We start from the raw sequence: 19,010 nt of genomic DNA, 5'->3' as shown, positions 1-19,010 counted from the left end.
CAAATTTCTCATTCATTTGTTCTAAAAATGCTTTGCATAAATCATCATTTCCTATGAATATAGTATCATCCTCAAATATGGTCCTTCCTTGATGTATAGGATGCTATTATCATTTGTTCTTTGAAAACCAATTTCTATCAAGTAGTTATGTAGTCTTTCATACCAGGCTCTAGGAGCTTAGTTCAAACCATATAGGGCTTTGTGTAATTTGCAGACCATGTCCCTTTTGTCTAGATCAACAAAAACTTTTGGCTATTCAATATAGACTTCCTCATCAAGAATTCTATTTAAGAATTCAAATTTAGCATCCATTTGATATACTTTGAATCTTTTATAAGCTACATAAGCCAGTAAAGTCCTAACACCTTCTAATCTTACAACAGGGACAACAATTTCACCGTAATCAATACCTTCCTCTTGAGAATATCCTTTACATACCAATCTTTCTTTTTTTCTTAATACTTTTCCATCTTCATTCAGCTTATTTATGAATACTCATTTTGTACCAATTACATTTTTGTCTTTGGGCCTAGGTACAAGAGTCCAAGTTTTGTTCTTTTCTATCTATTCTATTTCTTCATTCATAGCCTCAATCCAACTTTCATTTTCTAATGAATCTTTAACACTTCCAGGTTCAAATTCAACAAGTAAACATGTACCTTTTAGTTTTCTTCTTTTAATTATTCCATAAAATTTATCTCCAATGATCTGATCAGGTGCATGATGCCTTCTGACATATTTAGCCAATACAGGTTCTTTGGCTTTTGAATAAACTATACTGTCTTCATTTTGAATTTCAACTTCTAACTCAAGTCCTTCTGTCTATGTCTTGAGTTCTTCAAACTTGGTAGCCTTTAAACGTGACTTAGGTCCCTATAACTCAATTTGAACTTTCTACAACTTAGTAATTGATGGAGATTTGGTCATCTTGGGAGATGAAGTCTCCTTTTTGTCAAATGTTTTTGGCTATGTATCAAGTTCATAGTAAACAAATCTTCTATAGTATTTTGGCTCCTTTTTCTTTCTTCTTTAGTCTTTTCTACAAACTCATCAATTCTTACATGTGCACTTTCTATGATTTTGTGAGTAGATAGATTTAGACATTTGTATGCTTTACTTCTGTAGGAATATCCTATAAATATATCTTCATCACCTTTTACATCAAATTTTTCTTTTCTAGATTCTTTAAGATATAAAATTTGCTACCAAATACTTTCAAGTAACTTACATTGGGTTTGTAACCATACCATAGCTCATACAGAGTTTTGTTTGAGTCCTTCTTCAACTAAACTCAGTTCAAACTATGAACTATAGTGCTGATAGCTTCCTTCTAGTATTTGATAGCAACATTCTTCTCAATCATTAGTGTTCTTGCACAATCCATGATGGATCCATTTATTCCATTCTACTCAGGAGTACCAGGGGCTAATACTTGTCTTTTGATTCCTCTTTCAATGTAGACATTGTTGAATTCATTTGAGATGAATTCACCACCTCTACCTAATCTTAAGGATTTTAATCTTTTTCTAGTTTCCTTTTCTACTCTAGCAAGATACCATTTGAATTTCTCAAAAACTTCTAATTTTTCTCTTAGATACATAATAGTCATCATTCTAGAATAATCATCAACAAAAAGAATGAAAACCTTCTGTCCACTATAAGTTTCTATTCCAATGGGTCCACACAAATAAATATATACAATTTCCAAGACATCTTCTTACTGATAGTTTTTTTCTTTTAAAACTACTCTTTCCCACTTTACCAATTTGACAATTCTTGCATAATCCAACATTAGGTTTCTTTAGATTAGGAAGACCTCTTACTCTTTTGAGTTTGTTGATCTTAACCATATTATCAAAGTTTACATGACATAGCCTTCTATGCCATAACCAACTTTCTTCTACTTGAGCAATGAGACATGAATTATCACCAAGATCAAGATAAAATAGGTTACCTTTTGTTTGCCTACCTAATCCAATTAGATTTCCTTGGTTATCCAACATTCTTGCTTTGGTATTCATGAATTCTACCTTGAATGCAATGTTGTTCAGTTATGCCACACTCAACAAATTATGTTTTTTTCCTTCAACCCAATAGGCATTGTCACATACAAGTTCATTGGTTAAAGAGATTCAACCTTTCCCTTTTATGCAACAGGGTTCATTGTTTCCAAGTCTTACACTACCTCCACCATAGTATTCAAAGTGTTCAAATTTAGTTTTTTCTCCAGCCATATGATGGGAACACCCACTATCTATGATCCATGTGTCATTTTTGCTAACATTAGAGACAAGTGCCATCTTATCTCCTTCATCATCATATTCATCTTTTACAGTAATATACACTATTGCATCTTCACTGTTATTAGAATCTTTAGCCATAAAAAAGTTTTCTTACCTTTGTCTTTGTAGGATTTGTGACCTTTGAATTCCTTTTTTCCTTTGTGCTTGTAGCTTTTCTTCTCTTCCTTGCCTTGTTTGTTTGGGCACCTAGCAGTAATATGACCAATTTCTTCACAAGAAAAACATATTAGAGAAATTTTACCTTTGTACTTTCCTCTACTCCTGGAATATTTCTTTGCAAGTAAAGCTTCAACAATTTAAAGATCACTATCTAAAATTTCTTCAGTTTCTTTTTCACTTTTTGATTGATTATATTTTATTTTCTTACCTTTTTTTTTGAGTGAGAGTTTAGATTCAAATGTAGATTCAATATTCTTGGAAGTAGGAATATAGTTGTCAAAGTTTTCTAGTTCAAAAGCTATCAATCTTCCTACTATAAGGGCATCTAAACTTAACTTGTGATTTGGATCACATCTCTTTTCTTGAATAGAAGATACTCTAATTGCATAGATAGGAAACAAATTTTTGAGTGCTTTACTTACAATAGTTTCTTCTTTGATTTCTCCTCCAGATGCTATGATTGCACTAACACTGGCCTTGATTCTTTCCACATATTTTGCAACATTTTCATCTTCTCTTATCCTTATTTGATCAAATTCTCCTCTAAGTTTTTCAAATTTTTCTCTTCTTACATTGTCATCTTCTCCATAGATTTCTTTAATCTTCTTCCACATATCAAAAGCAGTTTTACAGTCTTTGACCTCATTAAATTTAGCATAACTGAGAGTAGATGCAATATCAATTATCATGATTTTATGGTTCTTCTTCTCAACAATGTCATCAAATGATAATGTTCTAGTAAGAGTTTTATATTCTTCATCAAGATATTTGCATCCTAAATCACTAACGGTAGCCAGATGATGTCTCATAAGTCCTTGCCATGTTGCAAATTTGTCTCTATTCAGATTTGGAATCTCTCTCTTGTGAGACATCCTAATCTTTAGCTTAGGTCCTTAAAAACTTCTCTACAAGCACCAAATATCAAATACCAATTTTTGAAAATATAAGAGGAGTAACTGGTGGGGGTTGAATCAATTACACTAAAATAAATCACAGATCCCTTGGATGTCAACTATATATTTCAAACTGATAAAACTGGTTACTACTGATACTTGGTAAACACAAAAAAAATGTTGTAACTCAGTAAATGTAGAGTTTGAATTACTTTAGTAAATCTTAAAATGTTATCAATAATTTCTTGCAAGCATGAAAGAAATAATATGAACACATGAGACACCAAGATTTAACATGGAAACCCAATTCGGGAAAAACCACCAATATAACTAGTTACTATTTTTTACTCTTCTAAAGTGAGCTTTGTTAGAAGCCGACCCTGTTAAAGGTTACAAAACACACTGTTAGGTGTGAACCTATTAAAGGATTTAATCACCCTATTAGGAGTGGCCTTGTAAAAGGTCTTAAAAAAATTCAATTGAATTGCCACCTTGTTAGAGGATTTACAAATAGTTTTTAAACCAACTCTGTTAAGAGATTTTAGTTCATTGCTACAATGGTTAGATAGTAACAATGAAATGACTTGATTGTGATGCAACTAAATTTCTAATTATAGATCTCTTCTTTGGTTCATACTTGATCCTTCCTAATCAAATAACACTTTTTTTCTTCATAAGGATACCTATTTATCCTTCAAGTTCGCTTCCTCTTCTTATCTCGTTTCAACTCATTCAATTTGCACACATCACATTCATTGAAATCACAACTTGACTTTTTATTATATCTTTTAGATTGTGAATTTGGCTCAAATACAAATGAGAATAGCCAATATTAATCACCTCAATCAACTAGAATCAGTAGGTAAATTAATTAAGCTTTATATGCCAAAACAAGAAAAATCCTTTAGTAACCGACCCAACTTGGTAGAAACTAACTCTGAAGCAATTTCCTGTGTTAACCAATAGAAGCTTGGTTAACACTATGAACTTACAAAATTCCTTCAATGCCCAAGTGAGCTTGGTAGAAACTACCTTTTGTATAGAGTAAACTCAAGAATGCTTGGTAGACTAGAAAAATATATCAAGGAGATACTAAAATAATTTAGTATGGAAGACTCAAGACCAATTTGAACACCCATGGCTACTAGACATAAAATTTCAAACGATGATGATTCCGTTGATGTAAACCAAACCTTGTATAGATCAATGATTAACAAGTTACAATGTGTTATTCATAGAAAGCTAGATATTGTACTACTAGATCATTGCTATATTTTTTGCAAATCCTAAGGAGAAGGCCATGATGTCTATCAAAAGAATCCTAATATATATGAAATGAATAGAAGATTATGGATTTTTTCAAGAAGAATGACAATTTTGAATTGAAAGTTTATATTGAAGCAGATTGGGCTAGAAATATTGATGATAAAAAGAGTGCAAGTGGTGGAGAAAGAAACAAAATTACATCTCCCAATCTACACCAAAAGCTGAATATGTAGTTGGAATAGTCAATTGTTCTAATATAGTTTTGATCAAACAATTGTTGCAAGGAATGAATGAAAGGATAACTGAACTAGTTGTTATATTCTATAATAATACAAGTTCTATTAACATATCCAAAAATCATGTTATGAATTTTCAAACCAAGCATATTTCTATCAAGTATCATTACTTGAGAGAGTTGGTACAAGACAAAGAAATGAGATTGGAATATGTGAATACAAAGGAACAAATAGCTGATATATTCACAAAATCTTTACCCAAGGATGCACGTGAATATCTAATAGGAAAATTGTGGGTGGCTCCCATAATTGAGCATACTTAAGCTAAGATGGGGCTTTGCATCAGAAGATTTGATTAGAATATCTTACAAGATTGTATAGAAGGTGATACTTTATGACTTGCCTATAGTTGTGAAGTAAGAAGAACAAAAATTGTAACATTTACAAGAAAAATGACAGAAGATGAACTTGGTCTAGAGAAATGACCAAGATATATCTACATGTTGAAGATGTATGAGACATAATTAACTAAAGATGTTGAGGTATCTTGCTGATACTTGAGTATAGAAGTGTCTTTAGAATTATTGTCAAAGAGGGAGAGAATTATACTTGAGTATAATAGTTACCATCTTTATAGAAAAATGAAAGACATAGATTATGTAGTTTCCATATGAAGAAGCAAAAAGGAATAAATTATAGATGTCATACATGTAAGATGTAAGAGGGAGTAGCTCAAAAGTTTCTTATATAGTAATAAGAATAAGAGATGCTATAACTAGTTCTGTTATAACTAGAGGTGTATTGTATTAGAGCTATATGAATGAGAATTATAATGAAACTAAAAGATAAGATCAGAGAGATTATTAGATGCTGAGATGAGAATCATAATGAAACTAATGATATTAATGAAGATATGATACTAAATATAGAAGGAGCTAGTTGAAGTAAGCCAAGTATTCTAAATTGCATGGTAACTAGAGGTGTTTCCATCAATGCCAAAAAGGGATATTGTTGGAAACTAAAATTGGTATAATTGTTATGTTTTCATTAATGTCATACCTTATTAGTGAGATAGTTGCTACCCAAGTAGAGTACAATATCAAGATGATTTGAAAAGAAGAGATAACAAAATGAGCTAGTGGAAAGGTTGAGTTATGAGGAACTATAATGGTTACTTGATTAGTTGGACTTTGACAAGATAATGTGTTGTTTAATCATAACACTAAGTGGATAAGATAGTTGTGTTGAAGTGTAGAGGAGATAATTAATGAAGAGAAAACATATATGCTTAATTGAGCTTCAAAGAAGAATATTAAGGAACTCATAATTGAAATCAAGCTATGCTAGTACCAACCTAGTATATAGTAGAAGTTGAGAAAATCTAGTGTTGATGGAGTGACACAAAGAGGTGCATACCTACAACTAGAGACACACCTAACTATCCAACCACTTTACTAAGTAAACACAATGGAAGAAAAAAAATAGAGAACAAAATCAAGGAGAGAAGGAATAATAATACTCTATTAATTCATTCAATTATCATCATACATCCCTAGCTATAAGGTCTTCTAGGTTATGACCAACAAGATTTACAAAATCCCAGACTTAGAATTGTCATAGATCCTTAATTCAAATTTCTAGCTTCCTCAAATTCACTCTCCCATTTAGACTCTCTAAGTTATCTTGTGTTATGTTAACCTGAATGTAAACAACCCTATTTATGCTTACCAAAATGGCTTACATAAGATTCTAGATCGCTACATAATAGAAGGTCAACCTTAAAATGGTTTGCACATATCCCAAGACAAGATCCTAATATCAAATTCATGATTTAAATTAAATATAGAAGTCAACTCAAACTAAGAATTAAACATAGAAAAACTTAGTCAAAGAAGGAATCAAGCATAAAAAAAATGAGGTTTACTCAGCCAACACTAGAAAACTCAACACATACATGAACTTGACCAACAATAGACTACTTGACACATATAGGAACATAAAAATGACTGCATCTCTATTGCAATTAAACTTAATACTAATAGACAAAATAAACACAATGAGCATGACTACAAGGTAACCTCCTACATGAGACCATTAGGGTTCAAAGAAACAATTCTCCTAAATCATGCAAGTGTCACAACTTGAGCTGAATCCAACTCAGATTGAGAAATCCACATAGCATCTTCAATTGGTCTATTCTTGCACTTCACCAAATATTCATAGTAATCTTTTCCTCTTGTACTTTTACCAATTCTCTGATCCAATATATGTTCAACCTATTCAATCTACTTCTTAGGATAATTACCTAGCATAAAAACTTCATCATAATACATGATATTTATACAAATAAAAAACATTAAATATAGGAGATATATCCATGTCATCAGGCAACTCGAGTTCATAAGAATTACCACTATCAAACTTCCTCAATATCTTACAAGGTCCAAACTTCTTCATTTCTAGCTTATTGTATGTTCCAATGGGAAATCTACCTCTCTTTAAATGAACCATTACCTCATCACCAACTTCAAAAACATGATGTCTCCTAGACTTATCACCATTCTCCTTATACTTCTTATTACTTTTTTCCAACCTCAACTTCACTTCCTTATGCAAAGACTTCATGAAATCAACAAATTCTTCCCCTTCAACACTTCTATTCTCTTCACCAAAAACATCCCTTAAATCAGATGGTCCTCTAGGCTATGTTCTGGTAACAATATCAAAAGGTTTTTTCCCTATACCTATTTATAAAATTATTATATGCAAACTCAACTTGTGCCAATACCATATCCCAATTACTCAACTTATCTTCAACTAAAAATCTCAACAAGTTACCCAAGATTCTATTCATAGCCTCTATTTTTCCATCTATCTATGGATGAAATATCAAACTAAACTTCAACTCAATATCCATATTTCTCTACAAAGTCTTCCAAAAATAACCAAAAAATTTACTGTCTCTATCAGAAATAATACTTTTTGGTAATCCATACAATTTAAAAATCACTTTGAAGAAAATTTCAACAAGATGCACAACATCTGATGTCCTCTTATATGGTATGAAATGTACCATTTTAGAAAATCTATCCACAACAACAAATATGGAATCATACCCTCTTGTTATCTTAGGTAATCTAAGAATAAAATCCATATTGATGTCACTCCAAGTTTTCTCAAGAACATACATAGGTGTATACAATCCATTCTTTTGACTTGCTTCTTTTGCAACTTGACAACTTCCACAACTCCTTAAAAACTTCAGAACATCCTTATACACTTGTGGCCAATAATACTTATCATTAAGAAAAATTAATGTCTTATTAATTCCAAAATTTCCAACCAAACCACAACAATGGTTTTCCTTAATGAAATTAACGCTCATGGAACTTCTTGGTATACACAACTGAAATCCTTTGAACAACATATCTCTTTGAATGAAATACTCATCAAATTTACTCATTTGAATTGATAGAGTTGATGCACTACACTCCTCCACACCTTAGAAAAATCAAGCTTAGTATAATACAAATCCTTCATTTCATCAAAATAAAGAACTTCAACATTCATCTTGGTAAACAAAGAATATCTTCTGCTCAATGCATTTGCAACTCGGATAGTAACTCCACTGTTATGCTTGATGAAAAATGTGAAATTGTGCAAATATTCAACCCACTTTATGTCTCTAATTCAACTTATGTTGACTTACCAAATACTATAATGCTTTATGATCAATATACAACACAAAATCCTTAGGAATAAAATAATATCCCCACTTCTTCAAGGTTTGAACAATAGCATAGAACTCTTGATCATACACATAATACTTCCTATTAGCATCATTCAACTTCTCACTAAATAAAGAAACATGTTTACCTTCTTCATTCAAGATAACTCCTATGCACTACCACTTGCATCACATAATACCTTATTGAAATGAAGAAAATTCAATATAGGTAACTCAAAAAACTTTCGTTTCAAAGTCTCAAAACTCTTGTTATCTCCATGTGTCCACTTTAAATCCTTTTTATCTCCTCTAATAGTCTCTGTCATAGCATTACAAATAGAACCAAAATTATTTATAATTTTTTTGTAAAAACTAGCCAAACTATGAAATGGTCTTGCCTCAGCCACATTATTAGGTGTAGGCCATTCCAAAATTGCTTTAACCTTCTTAGGATCCATTCTCAAACCATTAGCTAAAATACAAAACCTAAATACACAATCTCCTCTTGCATAACATAACACTTTTTCAAATTAATCAACAACTTCTCCTCTTTCAATATTTGCAATACTTGTCTAACTTTCTCAAGATGTTTTTCCTTAGTCTTACTCAATATCAAAATATTATCAAATAAACAATCAAAAAGTTACTCAAAAATCTTTTGAGAACTTCATTCATCAACCTCATGAATGTACTAGGTGCATTAGTCAAAGCATAAGGCATAACCAACGATTCATACAAACCATCTTTAATTTTGAAAGTAGTGTTCCATTCATCACCTACTCTGATTCTAATATGATGATAACCACTCTTAAAATCAATCTTGGTAAAATACTTTTCTCCACTCAAACAATCCATTATGTCATCCAACTTTGGCATAAGAAACCTATATTTCACTATGATTCTATTAATAGATCTAGAATCAATACACATTCTCTATTATCCATTCTTCTTAGGTGCCAATACAACAAGTACAACACATGTAATTAATCTCTCTTTGTCAAACATTTTTGCAAAAACTCTTGCACTTGTCTGTTAAGTTCTTCATTTATGTAGGTGTCAACCTATATTGTGCTTTATGGTTCTTTATTTGGAAAGATAATTCCATGGATCAAATACATACAATGAATTATAATCCTTACTAGTGGTAAAAAATTAGGCATGTATTCAACAACAATTAGTTTATACTTTAAAAGACACTTTCAATTTCTTTTGGCACTTGACTAACACTACTAGTTTATATTGTCACTTGACCTCTACCATATTCTAGTACTTTGCCTCTATCTACTACTTGGTCATTGCTATACTCTATCATTCATCCATTATGACCATAACTCAACCCTCTAGAAACTATAGAAAAATAGACTTTGTTCTTTTTATTTCCTTATCAAATTGCTTTCCACTAACCATGCAAAGTCTTATAGTGGTACAATTGATCTAACCAAGAGACTCAATCAAAGGCATAAATTTGTCTATAACTCCATTCATCCAAATAGTTTATTGATTCAATCTTCCATCATATACAAGATGTTTATCATGTTACCAAGGTCTACCCAACAATTTATGACAACAATCCATATGCATAATATCACAAAGAACTTTGTCTGATCATATCCAATCCTTAATTTCAAAACACATTGTTCACTTACTAATATCTTATGCCTATCCCTGATCCTTGAAACATGATCAGGTTCAAGATGCTTTAGCCTCTACAAATTTAACTTTGTAACCAGCTCCTCTAATGTCAAATTTTTTGAACTTCCATTGTTAATGATCACTTTGTAGTATTTCTCAGCTATACTATATTTGGTCTTGAAAAGATTTCTCATGTGAATATGTTTTCTATCCTCAATTTTCTCTTTGTACAAAGTTCTTCTCACCATGAAATCTTCCCCAACATCAAGATCACTCTGAGGTTTCATAGATTCACCTTTTATAACAACATTCCTATTACTACTTTCATTTTCACTAGAGTATCTACATTCAAAGGATCTAAGTCCTTTTTTTTTTCTACATCTAAAATAATTAGCACAAAAACCACCTCTAGGATAAGAATGACCTCTCCCTCAATAAGAACTAGTAGCTTCTTGGTAAAAATTACCACCTTTTCATTTTTTCTTTTCATTATCATCATATTTCCACTTAGATTTTCTCTTATCTTGCATAGAATTGTCAAATCTACCATATTATCTATAAGATCTACCTCTGCCTCTCTAGAATCTACCACCTCTACCTCTCTGTCTTTGTTCATGCTTGTTTGTTAAGATCTCCTCATCCTTCAAGGAATATTGATATGCTTCTTCCACACTTTTAAATTTGACAAAACTTATCTCATCTTGAATTCTACATTTCAATCCATTTAGATACTTCAAATTTTTCTCAACCCAATCATACACATGTCCAGATTTGATGTCTAATCTATAAAATTTCTCAGTATACTCTTTCATAGTCATGTCCTTTTGTCTCAAATTTTACATTTTCCTTAACAAGCTAACTTGGTAATCAAAAGGAAGGAACTTCTTCACTTTGTTCACCATTTTCAATCAAGTCCTAATACTCTCTTTTTCTCTTCTTTGTCTATCACTTTCTAAATTCTCCCACCATAGTGAGGAATGACTTTTCATCCTAATGACTGTAATATTTACTTTCCTATTAATAGGAGTTCCTTCAAACTCAAAGAACTTCTCTATATCATCCAATCTAACACAATGTTGATGTTAAATTTTCCATCATAATGAATAACTTTCATAATAGGATTTGAATGTACCCTAGATAACACTCTCAAGAAATCTTTCCTCATCTCAATCTTCCTCAAGTTTTGGATTAGAGTTTGGTGTCATTGCTTCATCATCAATTGCACCATCAAGATGAGCTCCTCTCTTTTGTGTTATCTTTGCAACATCTAATGTGGATGTAATTTGAACCATCTTTACAAATAAGTTCCTACAGAATCACAACCCTTTGAAAGTTATAGGTCAAATCCAGAGATCTACCACCATACAACCAAACACAAATTAGGGTTCTACATGATCCAATGTAGTGCTTTCCCTCATTTACATTTTTGTCTAGATACATTGTTGCTATCATGGCCGAACTCTATTAGATCAGTTTATGTTGATAGTTAGTAGCATTGTTTTGAGACTATCAAATATTGTGCTATGGATTCAGTGATATATGATGAGATTACTTAGACTCTACATTTCATGTATGCATGATGATTATTACATTATTTTAGATTATTGATGATGATTAGATAGATGGTTTATTATCACATGTGTTTTCTTATGATTACTTACCCCATACTTGCATGTGTATGGTGTGCATGTTTATTCTCTTTATGTATGGCATTTCTGATGTGGTTAAGGAAGGGAGTCATAGTCACCTGCTAGTAGGGATCTACATGATGCACCACTTCCTACCATTGCCTATTTAGCTTAGCATATATATATATATATATATATATATATATATATATATATATATATATATATATATATATATATATATATATATATATATATATAGTATGTACATGCATGGATTCTATGCAAGTTGTAGGTACCGAGTATCAACTTCCTTGAATTTCCAGGATGAGCATACCCTATCGCACTATCTTAGTGGTAAGAGAAGGGAGATGAATTCTCAAGTCCAAATCCTAAACCCTTAAACCATTTGTCCTAGAAAGGTAGGACAGGTATCTGAGATGTTTTACCTTCTGAATGCATCGGATGATGTAATTCATGATTTTAACCCCTTAGACTAATTTTGTATGGATTGTTCAATGATGGGTTTCATATTTTTATTTTGGAAGTCTATGGTGAATTTTCTATTAATTAAGTATAACATTAAAAGATTTAATTAATAATTTAATTATTTTGGAAAAAATTAATATAATATCATGATATTTTGATATTTTGATTTTAAATTAATTAAGTGGGAAATTAATTGAATTAAAGAATTAAATAAAAGAAATTAAAATTAATAATAATAAAAATAATAAATAAATAATAATAATAATAATAAAAGAATTAAAATAAAATTTATAAGTCTACCTAGGAGTAAGTGCACCTTTTGAATGCACGTATGTCTACAGCGCAGGAGTTAGTGCACAAATTAAGCACATAGTGTCTACAACCTTGTGACTCATCTAGAAGGTTGGAAAAGGCTTGTTCTTAGTTGTCAATGCTTATCCCATCATCTGGTTGATTCTAGAGACATTCTTGGTGCTTCTTGAGAATTCTTTATATTCATGCACTCCTAGAAGCTCGAGGAGCATTTTTGGAGGACCCGAGAATGTTGGAGAAGGAAGGAGCTTGCTCTACAAATTTTGAGAAGTGATTTAGCATCAATGTCTAGGTAGAAACTTCTAATTTTTGCATAAGATATTTTGCTTCTTCCAGTTCCTGTCTTCTTTGTGTCTTTTGAATGCTTTATGAGGATTTCATGTGTTGAATATCTTGGTTGTATGTATTCTTGTCATGGGTAGTTAAATTCCTATATGAGAAAATTTCACAGGCATAGATCTGAGGAATCTAGTGGACTAGGGTTTCAGATGCTTAAGGAAAAACCTATTAGAAGGATTAATAGGTAGATCTAGAGAATGATCATCAAAGGGAAATTCTTAATTTATAAAATTAGAAAAATCTATCTTGTTTAAACAATTATATATATCTAATCGCAAGTGTTATTGTAAATGTATTCTTTTAAAATATACATATATGTTTACAAATCTACATATATATATGTGTGTGTGTGTGTGTGTGTGTGTGTGTGTGTGTGTGTGTGTGTGTGTGTGTGTGTGTGTGTGTATGTATGTATGTATGTATATGTATATGTATGTGTATATATATATATATCTATATGTATATGTATATATATACATATACATAAATATACATATACATACACACACACACACACACACACACACACACACACACACATATATATGTTTATTAAAAATGCTGATCTTTTAAAAGTGTCGCAGTGGAAAAATGTTTTATTATGGATGAAGCACGTTTCTTTTTTAAAATTTTTTTAAAACATTATAAAAATATATATATATAAAATTGGGTGAGGGCAGGTAGTCACCTCCCACCCCCACTGACAGTCACTATCCACGACAATGGATCCGCCAGCAGCCATTAAAAGTTGCACGGCAACCATTGCCATGATAGTGCCGCGGCAAGCCTCTGTATGGAAGGTACTGTGGTCGCAGTAGTCTACAATTTATTAAGTCAGTATAATCATAGATTAATATATATAATGTCAATGAAATATATGTTATATCATTTTTTATAAGATTATTAATAATTTTAAATATTAATTATTATTTATATTAATAAAAAATAAAATAAAATAAAAATATATATATATTATTAATGCAATTTTAATAAAAAAATTCTTATTTTTTTTATAATTAATTTCTCTCATAGAAATTTAATAGTAAGATTATATTTAATTTAATTGTGTAATTGAATTCAATTAAGGAGATATTAATAAAGTTAGTTAGTTATTAATTAATTTAATTAATTGTAGAATTAATTAAATTTAATTGATAATTAAGTTACGCAATGGAGATTTTTAATTGATATGATTTTAAGGAAATTGTAAACTATTTATTTGAAAGTTGATAATTTTATGTTTTATTCTAAGATTCATGGGAAAAACTTTAACTTATCAAAACTAATACACGAGTTAGTTATAAGGAAGTCGAACAATGTTCCTTCATTTGATACTCAACTCTTAAACACTGAAACCTCCATAGTTAATCCAACTATGTGATTTTAATGAACTAAAACATGTGTTTGCATCTTGTGTTTTCTCTATGCTATCTGTTTTGGGTTTTTGGATTGACTAGTTTGTTCACCAGTTATAGGACATCTACCAGAGGCTTGGGAGTTATGCAAATGTGATGGCATGTTGATGTTATTTGATCTCAATCTTTTTAAAACCCAACCATGGTAATGTGATGGTATGCTCTATGAGATGTTTGTATTTACTAATTGTTATTGTTCATCAATCTTCTTGAGTGAAGCTGAGTTATATGTATATGAGCTACTTGACCTAACCATTTTTGATTCATCGATCAATCATACTTGGATTACTTTCCAGTCACCATGATGGGACTGAAATGTTGATTTATTCTTGATGTTGTCATGTTATGACATGTTTTGACTTGACCATTTTGGAGTCCTCAATCAGTATTACTTTGAGATACTTTTTGGTTGCTTGCTGAGAACCAATGGATATAGTGATTATCAGTGATACCTTCAGTTGCCAATAGAGAACTATTGTGATCATGATTATCTATGGATGCTTTTTAGTTGCTCATGGGGATTTGATGCTCTCATTGTGGATTATCTTTTGGTATTTTTCCAGTCGCTTGTATAGGACTATGGTGATTTTGTGATTTATGATTCCATGAGGTTAGGGTAGGTTATCTACTTGCAGTGTCAGGAAGTGGCTTGCAATGGGGGCCGGGGCCCTAAGTGGTTTTCATGGTAACTCATTGTAATTTGTTTAATAAGTGAAAACATTACACCTAATACTGAATTAAATGAACCTAATAAGATAATTGTTTGTTCTCACCCATGCCTTGAGTGCTAGTACAGACTAGGATGGGAGTAGAGAGAACACTTGGTTGCGACCTTGCATTCTGTAGTATGCCTTGTCTGTATGAGAGGATACTAGTGGCTACATAGGGATCACTAGGGGGCCAGGGTCTATTGAGAGACTACCAGGGTAACTCTAGCATGATCTATGTGATGGCACTTTCCTGCTTACATAGTAGGTTTCCTACATGTCTTTGTGTGCCTCTGGGATTAGATGTCGATTTATGTTGGAACCTTTGAGTTAGAATAATTTTAAGATTCTTGGATTTAGAGAATATTTTTGCTATGTGATTTGATATCTTATTTGGGACTTGATATTATCTCCTCAGCATGGTGGGAGTGGACCATTTAGGTTCCACGTGGTCAGGTGGTAGTGCTCTTTCACTCTTACCATTTGAGATCTGTCTGAGACACCATGGCTAATGCATTCTTTATTGGCATCTATCTTCATTCTGTTCTTGGATTATGATGGTGGAAATGTATCCTTATATTGATGATTAGCATATGATAGATGTTGTTATTTACTTATCTTATGCTTTATTTTGCATGATTAGATTTCTTATGCATATGTTGTAGCATGTTAGATTTCTTTCTGCATATGATGTAGTATGTTTTAGGAGTGAAATTACTACTATGATAATACTGATGATCTCTTCGGTGAGTTGGAATGTTACGCATGAAGGGATGGCTAGGACCCATAATGGTCTAATGATGCTATTTACGGTTGGGAGGAACCATGCACTTAGATAATTATGTGTTGTGATTTTTGGTTATCTGTTATGATGTATGTTTATATATTCTATGATGATGTATCATGTATGAAATGTGGTTCCATTTACTCACTACACTTGTATCATGGTTTTGAAATTAGGATGATGTACTTTATTTTCACATATGTTCATTCTTTTATGTCTTTCATACCCTATGACATGTACAGTGGATGATTGAGCATTCTAAAATGTAATTTACCAAGGGACATTTGGAACAAAGTATATTTTTTTAGGAACGTTAGACTTATCATTATTATTTCATGTGGATGTGGAATTAGATGGAATTAATAATAGTTAACTTAGATGTGATTCAACATTAAGGGATCCTTAAAGAATGTAACCTGTTATGTATGTTTACGTACACTTTTAATTGAAATGTTGTTATTGCTTCCACTACTATGTTGTAAATGGTTTTACTTCCATATTTCAAAAAAAATAAAAATGCTACCAAACTTAGTGAAACTTTAGGTTAATTCTTTTAGATCCCTTGGCGGGGTGTTACATCCAATATCCTCAAAGATGAACCTTGAGATCTAATACAACCTAATGCAAAGAGGTGCATAGCTAGGGCCAGAGGCACATGTAACTATCCAACCACCTTGGTAAGTAAACACAAAAGAAGAAAACAATACAGAGAACATCATTAAGGAGAGAAGGAAACAAAAATACTTTATTGATTCATCTAATTATCAATATATGTTCCCAGTTGTAAGGCCTTTTGGGTTATGAGCAACAAGATTTATTAAAATTATAGAGATAAAATTTTCACAGGTCCTTAATTTAGACTTCCAGCTCTCTCAACTTTGCTCTCCCATCTAGAATCTTTAAGTGGTCTTGTGTTTTTTTAACCTAAATCTAAAAATCCCTATTTATTCTTTCCAAAATAGATTACAAAAGTTTCTACATTATTAGATTATAGAAGGATAAATTTAAAATGGTCTACACATATCCCAAGACAAGATCCTCATATTAAATACACAAGTTATCCCAAACTAAGAACTAATTACAAAAAAACTTAGTCAAAGAAGGAATCAAGCATCAATAAATATCAGGTTTACTTAGTACATGAAGGAACACTTAGCCGATATTGGACAAATCAACACATATAGGAACTCAATAATGATTGCAACTCACTAGCAACTAAACTCGATACTATCAGGAAAAATGAAAAAAATTAGCATGATTAAAAGGCAACTCAGGATGCTTCTACATCATCGAGCACTAGTAAATGATACAGTTATAGAAAAGTTGGACCAAGTGCTAATAAAAGATAGAGTGATAGAAAACTTGGAACAAGAAAAAGTAAAAGGACCAAGTTAAGACATTGTAAATTGGGCAAGGAATAATAGTGATGACTAAGGTTACAGATCACAATGTTGCCTGAGTGAAAATATTTTATAGTTTGTAGAGGAATTAAGATTCTTGCCTGACAGTTTAATTCTAGAAGTATGGAAAGCATGTTGAAGATAAATATTGATAAGCTGGAACATTTAAAGCAAGGGAAACCCTCTTTTAGCATTTCTATGCATGGATTCAAAGTAAAGTATAGAGAAGTTTCTAGAATAGGTAGGAGGAAATGAAAAGATGGAAGGATTCAATGAATTTTACCTAAACCTAAATTCAAGGATAGTGTTTAACTGGAAAAGATCAATATACCTATATAAGGAGGCACATGTGCCACCCTTATAGTGTTGGAGCAATTGTTGATTTAGTTGATTGCCAAACTTGAGTAGAAATCTAAACAATGAAGTGTTGAGGTGAAGAGTGATTGCTTGAAGGGTTGCTAAGTGAAATAGTGATGGAAATTTTAATGGAGGCTAGCCAATGAATCAACTATTAAACCAAATTTTGGTTTGTATTTTCAAAGAAAGTTTTATTTATTTAGATTAATTTGTTGTTACTTTCTAACCATTGTATTAGTTTGAAATCCTTTAATCAAGGTTCAACTAACAACCATTTTAAAATCCTTTAATCAAGGTGACATTCTGATAAAATGTTTTTAAGTCCTCTAACATGATTACTCCTAATAGGGTGATTAAGTCCTTTAACATGGTCACACCTAATAGTGTGTATTGTAACCTTTAATAGGGTTGGCTCTTAACAAAGTTCACTTTAGAAGAGTAAAAATTGGTGACATATTGCTGGTGGGTTTTCCAAAATTGGGTTTCCACATTAAATGTCATTTTCTTGATTGTGTGGATGTTATTTGAGATGATTTACCATTAATTTTTAGATTCTACAAGTTTTTTACTATTGGGATAGTGGACACCAAGTTTTATGTTATTGATAAGTTACTACAGAGACCAAGCTACTTAATGATTAGATCTAAGTTGGTTGATGTGTTAAAAATTTTAATTTGTACATTTGGACCTAAGGATAAATAATTCACCATCCCCCCCTTCAATTATTCTAAATCATTATAAAAAATTCTACCAATGAAATTGGTCACTTTATACTTAGGACCTTGTTTACAATGCATCAAATCAATCTGTAGACGTTGAAAAATGGTTCACATCCATGGTTTCATCACTTCTTCATACTAATTTGTCCCATTTTCTCATTCTACTAACTTCGATCTTTTGACCAAAATTGATCATAGTTTATCATTTGTATCTTGTTTCACATCAATTTCATATCATTTCAAAACCATTTCATATCAACTCAAAATCACTCAAAATCAACTCAAAATCACTTGGAATCACCCAAATCAACTTATAATCACTCAAAATCAGTCCTAATCAACATGAAACATATCAAACATCCCAAATCAATCATCATTTATTTAATCCTAGGCATTGTTGTGGCTTTTAGTGTCTTGGAAACCTATCAACCTATCAATCTTATTAATCTGACCTTAGTACTGTCATAGCTCTCAGTGCTAGGTCAAACTATCATTCATGTCATCCAATATTTGGCATTGTTGAGGCTTTCAATATTAGATCATGGCATTATCAACCATTTTAAAAATATTGATAGTGTCCATCAATGTTATTATGATCAACCTTATCAATCAACCTCAATCCTGTAGCATTTGCAATGTCAGTT

This window comes from Cupressus sempervirens, chromosome 11 (assembly GCF_028749045.1).
Source record: "Cupressus sempervirens isolate cs-2001-9-10 chromosome 11, ASM2874904v1, whole genome shotgun sequence".
Classification (NCBI taxonomy): Eukaryota; Viridiplantae; Streptophyta; class Pinopsida; order Cupressales; family Cupressaceae; genus Cupressus; species Cupressus sempervirens.
This window is presented reverse-complemented; position numbering follows the sequence as displayed.